Source organism: Hippopotamus amphibius, chromosome 2 (assembly GCF_030028045.1).
Source record: "Hippopotamus amphibius kiboko isolate mHipAmp2 chromosome 2, mHipAmp2.hap2, whole genome shotgun sequence".
In the NCBI taxonomy this organism is placed as follows: domain Eukaryota; kingdom Metazoa; phylum Chordata; class Mammalia; order Artiodactyla; family Hippopotamidae; genus Hippopotamus; species Hippopotamus amphibius.
The window spans coordinates 159,889,842-159,911,627 of NC_080187.1; the positions used below are offsets into that span (position 1 = coordinate 159,889,842).

At 36.1% G+C, this 21,786-nt stretch overlaps 1 protein-coding gene across 6 annotated transcripts in view; it reads right to left on the reverse strand.

The window, feature by feature from the left end:
* The window catches only part of MIPOL1 (mirror-image polydactyly 1), a 303,368-nt gene that overhangs the window by 266,710 nt on the left and 14,872 nt on the right, over positions 1-21,786 (reverse strand). For all 6 annotated transcript variants that reach the window (XR_009051220.1, XM_057720561.1, XM_057720558.1 and 3 more), the window contains exon 2: positions 21,276-21,395. The gene's annotated coding sequence lies outside the window, so the exon portion shown is untranslated. The remainder of the gene's footprint in view (positions 1-21,275; positions 21,396-21,786) is intronic.

Here is a 21,786-nt window from a genome sequence, read left to right on the forward strand (position 1 = left end):
CCAATATTGTTGGAGCTCTAGAAAACAGTCAAAGTCAACTGCAGCCAAGCAAACATCAAATCAAGAAAAAGCCATCTTTAAAATGGTAGGAGAGTTTTTGGTGTTTCCCCTCACTGCTCCTCCACCCAATTCAATGATGCAATGCAATGCAATGCAATGATGGTCTTGCTCCTCAAGCAGCAGCATCCCGGTTCCCAGTCTTCTCCTTCTACTAGGGGGAATAGAGAAGACTTGATATGGAAATTATTGTGCAAGTCTGTTCTAACCTGGCTGGGGAGTATCTGAAGGTCTACCACCTAATTTGGAACTTAGTTGGGTAAAGAGGCAGTTACTGCTTGGAAAAGCTGCAAGAAAACTACAGACAAGAAAAATGGAGACATACACTAGCTCATCTGAGACTTGGAAGAGAAGCTAGGGAGAGACTCTGGGAAATTAACACATGTAAAAGTAGCTAAGCATATGGGGGAATTTAGAGAGTCACCTGCATGCTCAGAAAAGACCTGAGAAGGTCTTAAGCTTTTACCTCAGGCTGATCCTTAGGCTTATAGCAAGCCTAGCTAGCTAAGGGTTGAAGGAGCGCCTAAGCACAGGGGTAACCTGCAAAGACTGGAAGAGCTGGCATTCAAGGAGGTCTCTGTAAATATATTAGCTGAGCATGAACTAAAGTACTTCAGTGATCACACTAAACAAGGAATAGTCTGCAAAAACAATTTGGAAAAGTCTCAAAATAAACTACTACAGCCTTCAATAGTTAAAAGAAAATATAGGACAAAGAATTTGAACAGTCATTTCTTCAAAAAAGATATACAAATGGCCAACAAACATATGAAAAGATGCTCAACATCACCAGCCACTAGGAAAATCCAAATCAAAACCACTTCACACCTAACAGAATGGCTAGTATCAAAAAACTGAACATATCAAGAGTTGGCAAGGATGTGGAGGAACTGGAACCCTTGTGCATTGTTGGTAGAAATGTAAAAGGATGCAGCTGCTGTAGAAAACAGTTTGGCAGCTCCTCAACAAGTTAAACATAAAACTACCCATGGCTCAGCAACCCCACTGCTAGGTATATTCCCCAAAGAATTGACATCAGGGACTCAAACAAATACGTGTAAGCGAACACTCACAGCAGCATTATTTATAATAGGCAAAAGGTGGAAAGAACCAAAATGCCTGTTGACAGATGAATGAATAAACAAAATGTGGCATATACATACAACTGAATAATTTTCAACCTTAAAAAGAAGAAAATTCTGACACATGTTACAATATGGATGAACCTAGAAGGCATTATGCTACATAAAATAAGCCTAACACAAAAGGACAAATACTTTATGATTCCACTTATATAAGGTACCTGAAATAGGCAAATTCATAGACAGAAAGTAGAATAGAGGTTACCAGAAGTTGGAGGAGGAGAGAATGGGGAGTTATTATTTAATGAGTAGAGTCTGTTTCCATTTGGGATGATGAAAGTTCTGGAAACGGGTAATGGCGATAGTTATACAACATTGTGAATATACTTAATGCCACTGAAATGTCTACTTAAAAATGATTAAAGTGTTAAATTTTATGTTTCCTATATTTTATCACACACACATAAAAAGTAGAATGGATGCTATCTATGATTAATAAACAGTCCTCTAATTATAATATGCACACATATAAATATAAAGTCAATGTTAATGGCTTAAAAATGGTCTAAGACCTATTATTCCCAAACAGTGCCAAGGTATCCCAAAACACTGCAGCAAACATAGAAGGGTTCCATGTATGTTTTAAATTTTCAAAGGAAACAGCAGCATCTTTTGAACATGTGAACTACTAGTTCAAGGAGGTTCACTGTTAGAACTTTAAATCTCATTACATTCTTTCAATGATTTCATATCTTTACACTGTTGGGATAAAAAGCAAGTATCATGCACAAATCAGTGCGGAGCAAGAGGAGGGCAGCTTAAAAGCACCATGAAAACATCACTAAGACAATAAGGACATCATAAAAAAAGGTTGGGGAACCTCTGCTTTAAGAATGCAGTAAATGGACCATACTAGAGCTCTGTCAGTACTGAAGAGACCTACAAACAAGTAGTGACAGGAATTGACACCTATTTTATTCTAGAATTTGCTTACACTTTAATAAAAGTATTAAACTGCCAAGATTCAACTAAAGGTTTGGAACAGAGAATCGCTTATTAATTTGAACTGCCTGAATATGTTTCCTCTGATTGTTACCTATGTACAAAAATAGGCTAAGAATTAAAACATTACATGGACATAACACATTCCTTACCATTGTCAAAGTAATGATCTCATTAAAAACTGGAATGGGCAATTAAAACATTTATTACTTAAAATGATGGGAGACAGGGCATTGAGGGCTGGCTAACTCAACTGGGCCACTGAGCTAAAAAATTAAATATGAGAGGAAGTAACAGGGGACCCCACTGGAGAGGTTTCTAGCAACGGGAGTGTCAGTTAAGGGGATGGCAGTGATGCAATTCACAATCTTCTATCTTTCCCACCACACAAATTTTTCTTTCATCTTGCAAGACCCAGCTGTGCCAAGACCAGGACAGCAGTGCTAGCAGAGGGAGATAGTGCTGCACAAGACACATCATCCATAACATACAATCTGACTGTACATACTCCTAAGGGAACTTCTGACTTCACCCCATGCAGCTAAATTAACATTAACTGTAAGTGCTGCTTCACTGCTAAGCAGGAGACAGTCCTTTAATTCTTTACTTGAAAAACTATACAAAACTTTCCTAGGAAGAAATAAAAGCATAGGTTCTGGCAAGGCTGCTTTAACTGCCTGCCATGTGGACAGGCAGTGTGGCCAAATCAGAGCATTGCACTAGGGGAGGAAAAGCAGAGGTTAAAATGAATAAATGGAAACCAAAATAAACAGTGGCCAATAGTAAGGGAGCAGAGAAATGGGCTATGACACAAGGAAGAATGCTATTATTCTTTTCCACAAAAACTTTTCAGAGCAAGAAAATAAGAATGACTGAGGCTGGGGAAAAGCAGTTAACCCATTATCTCTACAGTATGAAAACTGAACTAATGCTGACTTAAGACAATTACCTCAAGTGATTTGGAGAAAGGATACCAAAGAAAATCCCCTTAATGACTCACCTAAAAGGGAGTAAATCAGAACCATCATTTAAGTCTCCTTTTTGTTGGTTACATTTATCACACTGGTTCCTTTGCAGTGCTTAACAAAAAAAATTCTGCCTTTCAACCAGGTGGGATGAATCATAACAGGCAGCAGACAACTGATGTATTGCCGCCAATCAAGATCACTCCCTCCTGAGAAAATTACTGGGGTATGAGGGCAAAAGTGTTGCTGCAGCATAGTCACTGTGTGAAAAGCCTGCTGCTTTGTTTCTTTGGCTATTAAAGGCATGAACACAAATGAAATAGCATTCATAGGAAAAATGGTCTCTAAAAGTGTGAATCTGATATAACATAATGGCTACTTATCATTCATACATTCACCCCTAGAATTCAGAAAAGGGCTACTGTATTAAACCTTGTGGCTTACAAAGACTAAACTTTACCTGAAAGGGAAATACACACCTAACTGACTATTTCTTGGGGCACAAAATATATTTGAGAGTGTACATTATATTTAAATCATACCCAGGACACAAGTAACTCAAAGCCAACAGGTTTTATGGTGGCTTTATCAACACTGACCCCAACAATCAAGAGGTAACTGGGGAGCCTTAGAGATACACTTGGATTATTGAACCAAACCCAAAAGGTGTTCTGAGAAGCACTTCATCAGGATAAAATATACTTGTTACCTCAAACAGCGACACTAGAGGGTGCCTTATTCCAGAAGACTGGTCAAGACAAGCAGTCAGTTTAGAAAGATGAAGCTATACATGAGTGAACTGGATGCCTCACTAAGCCAGCAAAACAGTATACATCTCAGCTACACTAGAGAAGGCTTATATCCTTACCCATGAAGGACTACTGAATATTTTAATCACCATGGAATCTGGCAGTTTTAAATTGGCCGTGAGATTTTCATCTTTCTGCCATGGCAGTATGATGTAACAATGAGATTACAGGTTCATTAACAGAATTAAATGAAAATCAAACTTATTTGATCTCCAGGATAAAAAAAAATTGGGGAGACTGATTTAAGGTCCTCATTTGATATGATACTTGTGGAAAATGGACCAAAAAAGGAGGGGGGGTGGATTTGACTTTAGAAAAATTACAGATGCAAGTCAATGCCTCCATCAACACATATAAAAAGGTCCAAGTATCTGTTGATGGAGGAGGAGAAAGAACAGTCAAAACGGCAAGAGTATATTTAGAAGACTTGTAAAATGATACAGCTGCAATTAATATATCTTGCAGAGGACATTCTCATTTCACATTGGATGGCTCCTCCTGGTGGTATCAGGGTATTAGCACTGTATATGGTAAGACAAATTATGAAAAGATGACTGAGAAACATATGGCAAGGAGATATTGATAAGGGACAGGTAGTAGACTGAATAAAGGAGTTAAGCTGATATATAACTTGGTTCCTCCCTCCTAAGAAATGCCTGAGCCAGTTATGACCTTAACCAGAACTCCTTATAAACCACAGTGGATGGAATTTATTAGCTGACACATAAACTCCTAATTGGTAAGTAACTTTTTAACTGTTTTATTTATTTTCTAAGTATTACCTGCATTCATGATATATTACAAAATAGTACACATTAGGTACACTGTACAAGGAAAGTATAATTATATACCAAACTATTACATATCCACTGAGTTAATTAAGAATTATATAATTAGGTACTCAGTATTTTAAATGTCATACTATGATAACAACTATACATGATTATATAGACGTGGTAGAGTGTTTCAGTAATATTAGAAAATATCCGGTTACGGTTTGGGGATGGGCTCATAACACTTTTACCATTTAACACGATGGAACACAGGTCCTTCCAGTATCAGCAAATTCACTATTTAATACATGTTCACAATGGGATTATATCTGCACAGTAAAGATTCCTATATTTATTAAACCCTAAGAAAAAAAAATCTCTGTATCTCCTCCATTTTCTGGTCCATTTGCACACTTATTTTATATCTATTCTAAATCTATATTTTATAGAGATAGATTGATAGATTGATTCTATATCCATATTTATTCCAAATGCCTTTTAACATCTTTATATTACAAAGTTTCTCAAAACCTCAGAGCTGGAAAGGACCTCAAAACTCATTTAGTGATATTTCATCTCACAGAAACTTGGGGTTTAGGAAGATAAAGCAACTTCCTCCAAAGTCAAAGGTACATTAGAACTGACTAAGTTCAGCACTCTGAATACTATATCAACATTGGCCAACATCTAATACTGATCTAAAGCAGTGGTTGGCAAATTTTTTCTATAAAGAGTGAGAGAATGAATGTTGTAGGCTTTATGGGCCATGTGAAATTTTCTGAGGTGCTTAAAGTTCTCTGGAATAGAAAAATGTCTGCTGACACCTTCACCTCCACCCCCTATCCCACATGAAATCTCAGAGGCCTAGGTGGTGGTAAATTGAATTGAGAGCACTATTGCTAAAGAAAGGAAAGGTTTAAAACAGTATATACTAGGACTTCCCTGGTGGCACAGTGGTTAAGAATCCTGCCAATGCAGGGGACATGGGTTCAATCCCTGGTCTGGAAAGATCCCACATGTCATGCAGCAACTGAGCCCGTATGCCACAACTACTCAGCCTGCACTCTAGACCCCGCAAGCCACAACTACTGAGCCTGTGTTCCACAACTACTGAAGCCCGCACACCTAGAGCCTTTGCTCTGCAGGAAGCGAAGCCACCGCAATGAGAAGCCCACACACTGCAACGAAGAGTAGCCCCCGCTTGCTGCAACTAGAGAAAGCCTGCACGCAGCAACAAAGACCCAAGGCAGCCAATTAATTAATCAATTAATTTTTAAAAAAAGTATCCACCTGCTAATGCAGGTGACACAGGTTTCATCCCTGGTCTGGGAAGATCCCACATGCTGCAGAGCAACTAAGCCCGTGTGCCACTACTACTGAGTACTGCTGAGCCTGTGTGCCACAACTACTGAGTACTACTGAGCCTGTGTGCTGCAACTACTGAAGCCTGCGCTCTGCAACAAAGAGAAGCCACTGCAATAAGAAGCCCGCGCACTGCAATGAAGAGTAGTTCTCACTTTCTGCAACTAGAGAAAAAGCCCGTGCACAGCAACAAAGACCCAATGCAGCCAAAAAACAATAAAGTTCTCTAAAGAAAAAACAAAACAGTATACACTGTAACTGGTGGTATAACTTCATGTCAGAGAGACAAGCTATTGGGTTCTTGGTTGCTTAGCAAGAAAAGGTACAATCTTGAATGAAAATACACAGCTTAGAGAATTTGATGACTTGACAGTTGCTAGATCTGATAGACTAACAGTTGTTATAAACAAGAACTTATCTACAATGTTCTGATTGTGAGTTTTCCATTAAACATGCTAAATTCCTTTCAATTCCTTATGACAATGATCGTTCATATGAAGAAAGATAACCTAAAGTAAAATACTGCTAATTTTCTATTTAAAAAGTGAACTTCTCTGAGAATTTCTTAACTGATCCTTTTATAAAAACTACAAAGCTTTACTGAGCTCCACCCACCCAGCCCTACCCACCATCAGTGCCTCCCATCAGGAAGCACACAGGAGGCTCCTAGATAGCTTCCTCCACAAGAGGGCAGACAGCAGTATCAAGCAGTATCAGCAGTATTTCATTTTGTGCAACTGAAAACCACAGCCACAGAAAGAGAAAAAGAAAAAGCAGAGGACTTTGTACCAGATGAAGGGACAGGATAAGGCCCCAGAAAAACAATTAAATGAAGAGGAGATAGGCACCCTTCCAGAAAAAGATTTCAGAATAATGATAGTGAAGATGATCCAGGACTTTGAAAAAAGACTGGATGCAAAGATTGAAAAGTTTATCAAAGACCTAGAAGAATTAAAGAGCAAATAAACAGAGATATGCAACACAATAACTGAAATGAAAAATACACTAGAAGGAACCAATAGCAGATTAACGGAGGCAGAAGGGCGAATAAGTGACCTGGAAGACAGAATGGTGATCATCACTGATGTGGAAAAGAATAAAGAAAAAAGAATGAAAAGAACTGAAGACAGCCTAAGATACCTCTGGGACAATGTTAAACGCACCAACATTCGCATTATAGGGGTCCCAGAAAGAGATGAGAGAGAGAAAGGACCTGAGAAAATACTGGAAGAGATTATGGTTGAAAACTTCCCTCACATGGGAAAGGAAATAGCTACCCGAGTCCAGGAAGCACAGAGAGTTCCAGGCAGGATAAACCCAAGGGGAAACACACCAAGACATATAGTAGTCAAGATGACAAAAATTAAAGACTGAGAAAGGTTATCAAAAGCAACACGGGAAAAACAACAAATAACATACAAGGGAACTCCCATAAGGCTAACAGCTGATTTCTCAGCAGAAACTCTGCAAGCCAGAAGGGAGTGGCATGATATATTTCAAGTGATGAAAGGGAAGAACCTACAACCAAGAATACTCTACCCAGAAAGGATCTCATTCAGATTCGATGGAGAGATCAAAAGCTTTACAGACAAGCAACAGCTAAGAGAATTCAGCACCACCAAACCAGCCCTACAACAAATGCTAAAGGAACTTCTCTAACTGGGAAACATAAGAGAAGAAAAGGACCTACAGAAACAAACCCAAAACAATTAAGAAAATGGTAATAGAAACATACATATTGATAATCACCTTGAATGTAAATGGACTAAATGCACCAACCAGCAGACACAGACTGGCTGATGGATACAAAAACAAGACCCATATATATGCTGTCTACAAGAGACCCACTTCAGACCTAGGGACACATACAGACCGAAAGTGAGGGGATGGAAAAAGATATTCCATGCAAATGAAAATCAAAAGAAAGCTGGAGTAGCAATACTCATATCAGATAAAATAGACTTTAAAATAAAAAATGTTACAAGAGACAAGAAAGGACATTACATAAAGATCAAGGGATCAATCCAAGAAGAGGAGATAATTATAAATATATATGCACCCAATATAGGAGCACCTCAATACATAAGGCAAATGCTAACAACTATGAAAGAGGAAATGCAAGGCAGAAATAGAGACACAGGTTTAGAGAACAAACACATGGACACCAAGTAGGGAAAGCAGGGAGGGTTGGGGGGGAATGAATTGGGAGATTGGGACACCAAATTGTACACTCTAAATATAGGCTGTTTATTGTCTGTTAACTGTATCTCAATAGAAGTTCTTAAAAAAATTAAAAAAAAAGAATGGATAAACAGCAAGGTCCTACTGTACAGCACAGAGAACCATACCCAATCTCCCGGGATAAACCATAATGGAAAAGAATATAAAAAAGAATGTCTATATGTGTATAACGGAGTCACTCTGCTGTACAGCAGAAATCAGCACAACGTAAATCAACTACATGTCAATAAAAAATAAAATTAACTTGTAGTTGAATAGTGAAAAAAAAACTACATTACTGGGTTTCTTTCTAAATTAATTAATATTTTTCAGAATCATTTCACAAGTATCTGGTTGACTGTTACGAGAAACAAAGAACAAAAAATTTAAGTTGAAGAATTAATGGTCAGTGGTAAAGTGGAAACTACTAAGAAGTTCTATCTTATTTCACAATGTATATGTATATTAAATCATCACATCACACAGTATAAATATATACAATTTTTATTAGTTAACTGTATCAATAAATCTGGAAAAAATGTGATTTAGAATATAATAGAGCAAAGCTGAGGGAAAAAGAGAAGAGTTCTTAAGTAAAAAGTTATTTTGAATTATTCTCAATATAACAAACCAGGTTATTTGGACCAATCTTCCTGAAAACAACAAAAGTGTTGGATAAAATATAATGAATAAAATGACCTATGATCTGAAAAATATAGTAAAATTATAGGGCCAACATATAGCTCAAGCAAGAACTCAGAGGGGAAACTACAGTAGATGCTGTGGTACAAAACCCAGATCTCTTTCAGTACCAAGGACACAATTCCCCCAGCTGCTAAGAGTATGGCTACTAATGGCTTTCAGCTAAGACTTTTACCAGGAACAACCCTCAGACAACAAGAGCCACTTCACCCAGGATCATGCCTCCTCCATTAGAGTAGCCTGCATTCAATCTTGGGGTCTATTTGGGGGTACAAAAGCCAACCTCTTATCTCAAGATGAAATATCTCTGAAGAGCCATCTGAAGGATCAACTAAAGTCTTTTTTGCAACTGACTGTAGTTCAACTTCTCCCTCTGCCCAATCCTGCTTCTCTCATTCTTCACAGATGTTGTTCCTGACAGTATTCCTCCAAAAAACAGATCTCAAAGTTTATTTCATAGGAAATCTAATCTATGAAAGAAGCTAAACACAGAACCTGATTTAGTCTAAGACTATTAGCCAAACATAACTAACTGAGCTGCTGGATTTCCTGGCCTTCTGAGGATCTATAAAAGAAGATAAATCCCAAAACATGTCCCAAGGTACAGTCTACTAGAACATTCCTATTATACAGATGTGGCCCTAAAGGTTATGAAGGTACTAAAGAAGGAGAGTGTACAGACACCAAAAAATTAACTCAATCCATCACACCCACACTTATAGGACTGCAGGGAAATCTTCCACTGAATTGTCCAGAGCAGAAAAAAGAGGTCTTCAAGAAATTTTCACCATAAGCCAGGTCTCTCACAGGTCTGAAACTCAAAATCACATCAACTGGCTGATCCAAAAAATGTCAAACTTTGAATTTAGTTTCAAATGGATGCAGAGTGGTAGGGCCCTTTGGAACCTGGCACAAAAAAGGAAATCTTCTCTCAAGAAAAGAAATCTTTCTTCCAGGCATCCAAGAAGTACCACAACAAAACAAAAACAAAAAACAAAACTTTTAAAATATAATGAGTATCACACAGTCAAAAATATCCAAGCACACAAAGAAATTATGCACTAAAATAAAAAACCAAAAGAAAAAAAAAGCTGCATAAGTCACAAGTAATTCAGCCTTTGGGGTTGTTATCACAAATAATAAAACCATTCATATTGTGTTTAAGGAAATAAGAACAGACTGAAATATCTGCAGAGAACATGAAGCAATAAAAACTGGACTAACATATATTAAAAGGAAATAAATGAAACTTCTATAAATAAGACATCACCACCACAATGTAAAATTTAACGTGTGGTAACTTCCAGTAATGGTGACAAAATGATTGAATGAACCTTTCTACAGATAATAATTATAAAACTTAGACAAAATTAAGGCAATAGAAAGCATCCTAAAGAAGAAAAAAGCCTGAGCAGAATTTCTTGAAAAAGTGTAACTTCAAGAAGTAAAATTTATGAGTTTGTGTTTTATTTGTCCAAGAAAATTCCCCAATCCTCACAACTATCTCAACAGAACACTGATCACAGCTGGCTTGAGATGGCAGAGGACAGAGATCAGGACTAGAAGACCAACTGGAAATCCAAGGGTAAGAGAATCAGAGAGCCAGTAAAAACCAAAATCTGAGTATAAACTCTGCTCAGATCTCTGACAGACCACAAAACTGGACATGCTCAGGGAAAAACCCAGCGCGTTCACCAAGAAAACAAAAACAAAAACACAACAGAAGAGGTCTACCCTTGAAAGACTGCTGTTTTATTCCCTAAAGTTTTGCTGAGGGTACTCCCCAAACAACGGGTGGTAAGGGCAACAGAAAGCTGAGGCCTGGGGCAACAGAGAGCTGAGGCCTGGGATATTAGAGAACAAAGCCCAAAATAAGGAGAGCAGTGGAAAATTAAGGGAACAATCCTCAGAGACAAGGCAAATACAAAAACTGTAAGCCTCCAAATCTGATAAGTGCTACCCAAATCCTTGGCTGACCACCAAACTACACTGGCACACCAAAGAATGAGGCTAAAAAAAAAGCAGCCTGTGAAAGATTGAGGACTAACCAGAGATAGCAGCTAATGCAATGTTGAAACTCAGAGTTTGAAATTTGTGTTTAAACAATGTAACTGCCTCCCAGGAAAAACCAACAAGAATACCAACCTTTAAAAGAATAAAACAGAATTTTTAGACATGCAAGGAACAGTACCCAAGGCACGTGAAAACTATAAATCCACAGATAAAGGAAGTTCAAAAAACTCCAATCATGAAAAACCAGAAGGGACTTCCCTGGTAATGCAGTGGTTAAGAATCTGCCTGCCAATGCAGGGGACACGGGTTCAAGCCCTGGTGTGGGAAGATCCCACATGCAGAGCAACTAAGCGTGTGTGCCACAACTACTGAGCCTGCACTCTAGAGCCCTCGAGACACAACTACTGAAGCTCGTGTGCCTGGAGCCCGTGCTCTGAGAGAAAAGAAGCCACCACAATAAGTCTGCACGCCACAATAAAGAGTGAACCATGCTCGCCACAGCTAGAGAAAGCCAGTGCACTGCAACGAAGACCCAACACAGCCAAAAATAATTAATTAAAAAAAAAAAAAGAAGAAGAAGAAAACTACATGATGGGGCATGATAATTAAATTGTTCAAAACCAGTGTGAGGGACAAAACATTAAAAGCAGTCAGAGAAAAAAGGACATGTTACATACTGAGAAACACAGATAAAGATGACATCAGATTTCTTGCTAAAAACAATGCAAAGCAGAAGACAGTAGAGCAACATCTCTAAAACACTGAAGGAAAAAACTGTAGTCTAGAATTCTATAGTTGGAAAAGTGTGTTTCAAAAACAAAAGCAAAATATTTTTCAAGTTAGTCCAATACTGAAAAATCAATCAATGTAATCCACCACAGTGATAGTCTAAATAAGAAAAAACATGGTCATATGAAAAGATTCAGAAAAAGTACACCCTAAAATATAAGAAAACTCTCAGAAACTATGGATAAAAGAAACAAATGGTTCTCCACCTAACGAATGGCATCTACAAAAATCCTAAAGCTAACATTATACTTATTGGTGAGAGACTGAAACTTCCCCCAAGTTCAGAAACAAAGCAAGGATGTCCACTCTCACCTCTCTTATTCATCAGAGTACTAGAAGTCTTAACCAGAATTGTAGACAACATGATTATCCGTGAAGAAAATCCCAGGAAATCTACACACACACACACACACACACACACACACACACACACACACGATTAGAGCTAATACATGAGTTCTACAAGATTGCAGGATATAAGGTCAACACACAAAAATCAACCATATTTTTGTACACAAGCAAGGAACAATTTGAAAAGGAAATTGAAGAGATAATACCATATATAAATAGCTAAAAGAAATTTAGGTAATATAGGATCTAAGTGCTGAAAACAACACTGATGAAAGAAATCAAGGTCTAAACTAAATGGCGAGGCATATCATGCTCATGAAAGAAGATTCAACACAGTAAAGATATCAATTCTCCTCCAAAGTAACCAATATATTTAATGCAATACCAATCAAAATCACAGGAGTATATTTTATACATACAAACTGATTCTAAAAGTTAAATGAAAACTCAAAAGAAAGAGAATTGCTAAAACAAGTTTAAAAAAAAGAACAAAGCTGGAAAAAGCATACTATCCAACTTTAAGATTTACTATAAAGCTAAAGTAATCATGATAGCATTGTATCAGCAAATAGAAAGATACCTAAATCAAAGGAACAAACTAGGGAGTCCAGAGATAAACCCCCCAAAACACGACCATTTGATCTCTACCTACCAAAGGTGAAGAAACAATTCAAAAAAGGTTAGTTTTTCAGTAAACACTGTTGGAATGCCCAAAGATTAATTAAAATGGGTCACAGGTCTAAATGAAAGCAGTAGGGACTTCCCTGGTGGTCCAATGGTTAAGACTCTGCACTTTCAATGCAGGGGCGCAGGTCAGATCCCTGGTTGGGGAACTATGATCCCACATGCTGCACGGCACAGAGAGAGAGAGAGAGAGAGAGAGGAAGGAAGGAAGGAAGGAAGGAAGGAAGGAAGGAAGGAAGGAAGGAACAAGCAGTAAATGTATAAAATTGTTAGACAAAACATAAGACAAAATATACCAGAAGCGAACAACTGTATCTGAAATTAGGCATAAATCTAACAAAATATGGATAATATCTATATGAGGAAAACTATAAAACTGTGGTTAAAAAAAATCAAAGATCTAAATAAATGGAGCGATATTACATGCACATGAAAAGGAAGACTCAATATTGTCAAGACACCAGTTCTTCCCAACTTCATCTATAGATTCAATGTGATTCCAACCAAAACCCAAGCAAGTTTTGTTGTTGATACTAATAAACTAACTCTAAAATTTATAGAGACAAAAGATCCAGAAGAGCCAATATAATATTGAAGAACAAAGTCAGAATATTGAGGCTACACAATTTCAATACTCAACATAAAGCTACTGTAAATCAAGACAATATGGTATTAGTGAAAAATAAACAGGTCAATGGAAATGGGCCCAGAAAAAGACCACACAAATAGTCAACTGCTCTTTGACAAAGGTGTGAAGGCAATTCAATGGAGAAAGAAGTCTTTTCAACAAGTGGTACTCGAACAACTGGACATCCACATGCAAAAAATAAGTCTAGACTGTATATCTTTCACAAAAATTAACTCAAAACAGATCATAGACTTAAAAAGGAATGAAATCCTGATGCATGCTACAACACGGTTGAATCTTGAAAATATTATGCTAAGTGAAACAAGCCAGACACGAAAGGATAAATACTGTATGGTTCCACTTATATAAGATACCCAGAATATTCAAGTTCTTTGAGAACGAAAGTAGAACAGTGATTACCAGGGGCTGAGGGACGGAAGAATAAGGAGTTATTGTTTAATGAGTATAAAGGTTCTGTTTGGAACAAGAAAAAAAGTAATACAGATGGACAGCGGTAACAGTGTACACTGTGAATGCACTTCATGCCACTATACCGTCCACTTAAAAATGGTTAAAATGAAAAAAAAAAAGGTTAAAATGATAAAATGTTATGTTATGCACACTTTAGTTTTTTGTCACACATCTCGTGGGATCCTAGTTCCCCAACCAGGGATTGAACCCAGGCCCTTGGCAGTGAAAGCGCCGTTTCCTAACCACTGGATCGCCAGGGAATTCCCTACATTTTACCACAATAAAAAAAATTCATAGGAACATACACCAAATGAAAAAGAAGTCATTCTATATAATAATTTAAAATGTAAAGTTAAAAAGAAATTGTCAGACTTGATTTTTTATAATCTATCTATATGCTTACAATAGACTCACCCAAAATGAAATGGATCAGAAAAGTTGAACAACAACAAAAAATAATGTAAAAAGATATACCCTGTAAATATTAAGCAAAAGACCTTAAACTGCTGTAAAATGAGGCAAAATAGATTTTGAGGCAGAAAGAGGGTCCTTTAATAATAAGTTTCAATTTGCAAGAAAAATACAAAAATTCTAAATGTATACAGGCCTAATAACAGCCTCTACATAGGTAACACAGAAACTAACAGAACTTTAAGGATAAAGTAGATAAATCCACAATGATGGAACAAGACCAAAAACTCAGTAAGAATATAGAAGATTTACACAATATCATTAACAAACTTGACCTAACAAATCTGAACATAAAACAATGCTCTACCCAACATTCAGAATACACACTCTTGTTAAGTACATATAATAATGACCATATTCTGAGAGCAAGTGGAATCAAATTTCAAAGAATTAAAACTTGATAGAGCATCTTCTCTAATCATAATATAAGGTTAGAAACAGATAACAAAAAGAAAATCCCCATATGTTTAGAAATTTAAATTCTCATATATTCAGAAATCAATAAAGTTCTTATATGTTTCAAAATTAAGAAATAAGTCAATGAAAAAAATCATGATTACATGTAAAAAATATTTTGAACTCTATAATAACAAATTCCACAAGGCAAAACTTGTGAGATACAACTTAAGTACTACTTGGAGGCAACTTTATATCTTAAAATAAATATATTAGGAAACGAGACTAAAAATTAATGAGTTTGAGCTATGAATCTACCAAAAGAAATTAGAACTAAAGCTAAATAAGCTCGAAGAGATTAGAAGGAAAAAGTTAAAAGCAGAAATTAAATAGGAAACAAACACACCACTGAGAGAATTAACAAAGCCAAAAGTAGGTTCTTTGAAGAGAATAAAAAACAGACTCAACTCTTATAAAACTGATCAAGAAGAAAGGAGAAAATACACAAATAATCAATATCAGGAATAATAATATATATAACACAACACTAAATCAACTATACTTCAAAAAAAAGAATAGAGTATTATTAACATCTTTGTGACAATACATTTGAAAATTTAGATTCAGCAAATTCCCAGAAAAAAATAATTTCCAAAACTGACTTAATAGATATAAAAAACTTGACTAACCCTATAATTTTCAAAGAAATTAATCAAGAGTGGAAAATATTCCTGGGAAGTAACATATTTCAGAAATTATTATTATTCCAATCTTATTTGGAATTATTCCAATCTTACTTTAAAATTTTCAGTGAGTAAAAGATAGCAAAACCTTACAAGGACAGCAGAAATCTTGATAACAAACCCATATAAGAATAGCATACGAAAAAGGCAAACCTCAATGAATACAGATGTAAAAATTATAAACAAAATATTAGCAAGCAGAAACCAACAATATAGGAAAAGCAATAATGTACTGTGACTAAGTTGTGCTTATCTCATTCAATATTTGAAAAGAAATTAACGCATCCATTACTAACATCTCTATAGATAGAGATGAAGCATCTGGTAAAACTCAACATGCATTTCTTTAAAAAATCTCTTTGCAATCGAAAAATATAATAATCTGATAACAGGTATCTTAAAAAAAACAACAACCAAGAAAAAAATCCTCTAAGAATGGTGAAACATTAATAATTGTTCCCTTGATACTGGAACAAATCAAGAACCTTGGCTATCCACACTTCTTTCAACATCTATACTCAAGGTCCTTGCCATTATAACAATGCAAAACCCCGAGGGAGAAAATAATACAACTTTATTAAGAGCCATAAAGGAAATGTAAATAAATGGAGATATTTACTGTAGTCATGGATTGGAAAACTTAAGATTATAAAGTGTCAATTCTGTTCAAACTGAATGTAGGCAAGCCAATTAGGATTCAAAGGCAGAGTGAATGGCTATGAGGGCCACTAAAACCTCGTTGGAATGAATCAGAAGTAAGATGTCAGTTAACTAAGGTCTCTGTAGGTCAGTCTTAACTGGAAATTTTATAACATTCCTTGACAATACCTACTACATATGTAGTTGCACTGAGTTAAAATTCAAACAGCACTTTTCTGGTAACTTACATTATTCAATTTTGAAACTCATAAATATGCTCCCCAAGAAACTGCTGGTTCAAAAGTGAAAAGAAGAGCTACAGAAAACTGAAAAATATTTGCAAAATCTTTTTCAGAAATATTTTCTTCAACTAGTGAAAGTTTATGCTGTACTGTTTCCTTATATTAATTTCAAGATAATAAAATCAGTTTTCCCTTACCCCCACGAAGTAAAAGTTCAAACAATATCTACAGGTTTAAACGCGGTATCTACTTGCCCCTGTCCAGTTCTATCTATACGGAACTTCATCAGTGCACTTGTTAAAGTGCATATTATTTACTTATGTGTTCCTCTCAATTAAGCAATCTGATTGAAAGGAGGTTTGTATTTCTCATTGTTGTGCCTCACTCATAACACTGAAGAAGTGTGTGCTGAATTAATAAACTCGCGTTTTATAGATAAGGTTCTAAGAGAGATTAATTGACCAGGTTATAATCTCACAACTAATACCGAGCAAAGCTACTCATTCATTTCTGTATTGAGCAAATTTGTTGTTCTAGGTTCTAAATTCTAGGACTAAAACCTAGACCATCTGACTTCTAGCACAGTGTTCTTTTCAGAAAAGTAGAAAAAAACAATCTTCTACCTTTTCTTAGTAATGAAATTGCTCTCAGAGGATTATAGTGGGGAAGAGAAACTCCTATTAGAGAGGAACTAACTCACTACTAAACCAAAATTGCCTGTCTTGTATATTTGGAGGAAGACAATCCCTTGTTAGTTAAACATGAAGAGGCCAGAGAACCCAGGGACCAAAATGCAAACTTTTGGCTAAAAACCAATTCAGCAACAAATCATAAAATCTGGAATCATAAAAAGATAAAAATCAATACATTTATTCAACAGCAAGACTGAAAAGGCTATGTTATTTTCTAAACTATCTTTCCGGAGCCTTTGATAAAGTATTAATTTTCTTCCACCTGAATACATTTTGTTTTCTACTAATACTTTTTATTTTGATGTCCTCTAAATAATAATCAGTTGAAACAAGCATATACACTACAGCAAGAAAGTAATATTAAGAGAGAAACAAACTTTAAAATTACTAAGCACTTAAGTAAATGCTTTAACTTTAAATAACTTTCATCCAGGACATTCAGCATCTTCAAGTAAAAATTTTGTGCAGAATTATCTCAGTTATAAGCATCAAAATGTGAAACTTGTACATTTATAATCACTCTGTTAAATAAAAGCACCTTTTGTACAGAATTTACAGAATTCCAAACAATTTTCTGCATATAAATTCCAAGCATTTATAAACAAGTGCATAATCGGGGTTTTTTTCCCACAGCTTTCTCACCCTATTTTGATAGTAAACTTTTTTAGCAATTCACCTGAGTGTTGCTAAACATCACCTTAGTTTTCACAGGAAGAACACTTTTTATAAAGATATTTCCATTAGCTTATCTAGATTTCATTTAAATTATATGACAGATACAACTGGTATAAACAGGTTTGGGGACAAACACAAGTCATTCTTGGTATGTAAATAAATCAACTGAACTAGTAGGAGCAGAAACATCTACAAGAGATCAAAACTAGCCTGAGCATTAATCATACCACAGGCATCAGTTGGTATGTTTATACCAAAGGAAATGCAGAACTTTAGTTATTCTGGAAAAACATTAAGTGGAAGCCATTTAAGATAATTTCAATTGTATACTGAATTTTAAAAATATTTTTGGCCACTTAAGATACTGATAAAATGTAAGGATAGAACAACGGAAAATGAGCAATCCTACCAAAAAAATCAAAATTACACATTCCTCACAGATGACTGGTAAATAACATTTTTATATATAATGGATAAAGTTATATTTTACCTTTAGTTATTTATTATTTATTTCTATTCATATACGGGTTACTGAAGTTTAAACCTTAGTATTACCTCATCAGATACATGGCCTTGTTCGCTATAGAGAAATAATAAGTCTACAGCACCATCTAGTGGAAAAATAGACAACAAACATTTCCAGCACCTCTGTTTCAGTCCTTTGAACTAATCTCACAGTAAACTTAACAAAACTGACTTTTAAAAACGCCAGTTTTTCACTCATCACAAGTAATTACAAACTTTTTTCCTAATCAACATTCTAACCAACATTTTGCATTAGATCAGTTATATTTAATGAATATTCAGGATTTCCTCATTATCTTCTAATGAACTTTTCCATAGGAAAAAACAATAGTAACCATTGATTTTGCAAAGGAAAAACTTAGAACTCACTGCTCCTTTAAAGAAGAGAGTAAAATACACAAAAGTCATTACACAAACATACAATTATGGAGTAATATTCTGTAAGCAAATACTAATGTAAAATGCTCTTCAAAGTTCCTATGGTCATAATAACAAACAGCTAGGGAGATAGGGACAAAACACAAACAACATTTCTAAACACTTTTTTGACCTTTCCCCACTATTAAATAACACAGTAAAATTTTTTTATAATTTTTAAAAGTTTGATGCAAAATTTTAATGTTATAGCAGCCTGTAAAGACTGAAAAATTCCTTTAGTAACTATTTTAAATACACATATTTTTATAAATATTCTAATCATTAATGTAACTAAACTCAAATCAAACTCAATTATTTCTGAATCATGAATGCAATGTATATGTAAATTTAACTTAAATAAAAGCCTACTAAAATCAGGCACCAGGCATGAAGAGGTATACAACCAGTAGGAATAACAGACCTAATACTCATTTCTACATCACTGCATAAACTCAATACAGAATTTAAGGGTGGGAGGGAGGCTCAAGTGGGAGGGGCTATGGGGATATATGTATAAATACATCTGGTTCACTTTGTTCTCCAGCAGAAACTAGCACAACAGTGTAAAGCAATTATACTCCAATAAAGATGTGGGGAAAAAAAGTACTGAACTTAAGTTTTTCTCTCCATGTTGTTGATTTAATTAAATTGTTGCTTATTTACTCCACTACTCTGTGACGTTAATACATATGAATAATAGAGTTAGCAAGCATTAATCTTTTAACAATGTCTAAGGACTTAATAATACACTAATTCATATCCCTAATGCCTGTTGAGCACAGCACCTAGCAGAAGAGCACATATATTTTATTTTATTTTATTTTTTTCATGGTTCACAACTTTAATGGAATATTCTAACTATTCTGTACAGAGCACATATATTTTAAATGAATAATCCAATATAAAGACTTTTTATGAGACTGTTGGATTATTTGGGGGAACCTTAACATTTTCAACCTTATAACTTCTCTTTATTGGTCAGGGTGCTTATTCTATCAAATCAGATAGTTTTAAAATTTTCTTCCTTTTGGATGCCATAAGAGGTTAAAAATTTGAAGCAATGTACTTGCTTTGGTAAACTGACTTTTAAATTATTATTTCAGACCTCCAACCTGACCTGGGTCAGGGGTGGTAAGGATGGCATCAACAGTTGGAAGAAAGAGAATCCGTTTGCTAAGACAAGAATCATATCCACAAATAACCCAACACAAAGTTTTCTGCTTGGTCACTATCATCTGATAAACTTTTCCACAGGAAAAGTTACTGATTTACCAAAATTACCCTCTTACCCAGATCCAAGGAATAAATTGTTTATTCTATGTATAGGGACAAAAAATGAAACTGTTTCCTTCTCAGTGAAGACACGTTTGGAGTTTTTTCCTTAGGATGTTTTATTCAGAAATTAGGAAGCCTTCAAGTTATTCAGAAACTAGGAAGGGTCAAGACAGGAAACTATAAAGATTGTTGGCTCTCTCCCCCCAAAATCAACCTAGAAAAACTAAGAAAAGTGAGAGGGAATCATGGACCTAAGGAACCAACCAAAAGCTTCAAGAAATCCATGGATTTCTTGGATTTCTTGAAAAGGAAAGAGGACTTTGAAAGAGGACTGGGAAAGAAGAGGACTGTAGCCTTGGGTGAACAACAGACACTGATGATGCAGAAAGAATAGGTGAGAGTAAAATTAGGTGAGAGTAAAATTTGCAGCTTGGATTTCTTGAAAAGGAAAGAGGACTTTGAAAGAGGACTGGGAAAGAAGAGGACTGTAGCCTTGGGTGAACAGCAGACACTGATGATTCAGAAAGAACAGGTGAGAGTAAAATTAGGTGAGAGTAAAATCTGCATGGCTCTAACCACCCCCCGCCCATGCTGCATTAGAACAAATTCTTGTCTGTCCCAGCAACACAGAAATCAGCAGCAGCAACCCCAGCTGCAAGTGCCGGGGAGTAATAAGGCAGGTCAAAAAGCCTACCGGGTCAGGAAAAGAGGTGAAATGTGTCTTAGTCCATTTGGGCTGCTCTAACAAAAATACCACAGACTGGATGGCTCACAAACAAGAGAAATTTACTTCCCACAGTTCTAGAGGCTGGAAGTCTGCTAAGAATGCCAGCATGATCGAGTTCTGGTGAGAGTCCTCTTCTGGGCTCCAGACTACCAACTTGTCACTGTACTCTCACATGGCAGAGACCAGAGTGGGGAAGCAAACTCTCTAGTAACTCTTATAAGGGAACTAATCTCATTCATGAGGGCCCTGCCCTCATGACCTTACTGAATCCTAATTACCTCCCAAAGTCCCCACCTGGCACACCATCATGCTGGGGACTAAGGTTTTAACACATGAATTTGTGGGAGACATAAACATTCAGTTCATAACAAGATCTAACCATCATTTACTTTCCTATCTTCTCCCCTTCCAAACCCATACTGGTTGGATTATAAACCAAAGCAGTCCTGTTCCTGAATGTACAGGAAAACTGCATTTCCTAGCCTTCTTTACGTTTGGGTCATGTAATTGAGTTGTAGCCAAAGCAGTGCAGGCAGAAGAGACATAAGCCAAATTCAGAACTCACCCTTCAAGACATTCTGTGAGGTCCTCTAGCCTTCTCTTCCCCTCCTGCAACAACCTTGAAAACCACATTTGAGATGGTGGCATCACAACATGGAAGGAACCTCAATCTCTAAGCCACACTCTGTATGGGTGAGAAATAAATTTGTGTTGTATGAAGTCATGATCAGGGGGTTACTAGTGCAACACAGCCTCTCATCCTAATTTAAAACTTAGAGATTGCCACCCTCCCTCCTTCAGTTCTGACCAGAGTTGTTTCTTGGTGCAGTACCAACAAATAGTGACTCTATTGTACCTGAAACGCTTTATCTGTAAGCTCACCCATCCCCTCTTCTGAAAATACACACACACACACACACACACACACACACACACACACACACACATATGCACTCACACACTCACTCTCCCTTGGATGTACCTGTTCAGCTCCATCACCATTTCCAAATCCCAGACATGGGGAGACACAGAAGACAGTGACTGTGTACTGGTTAAATGAAATAAATTGTGCTAAA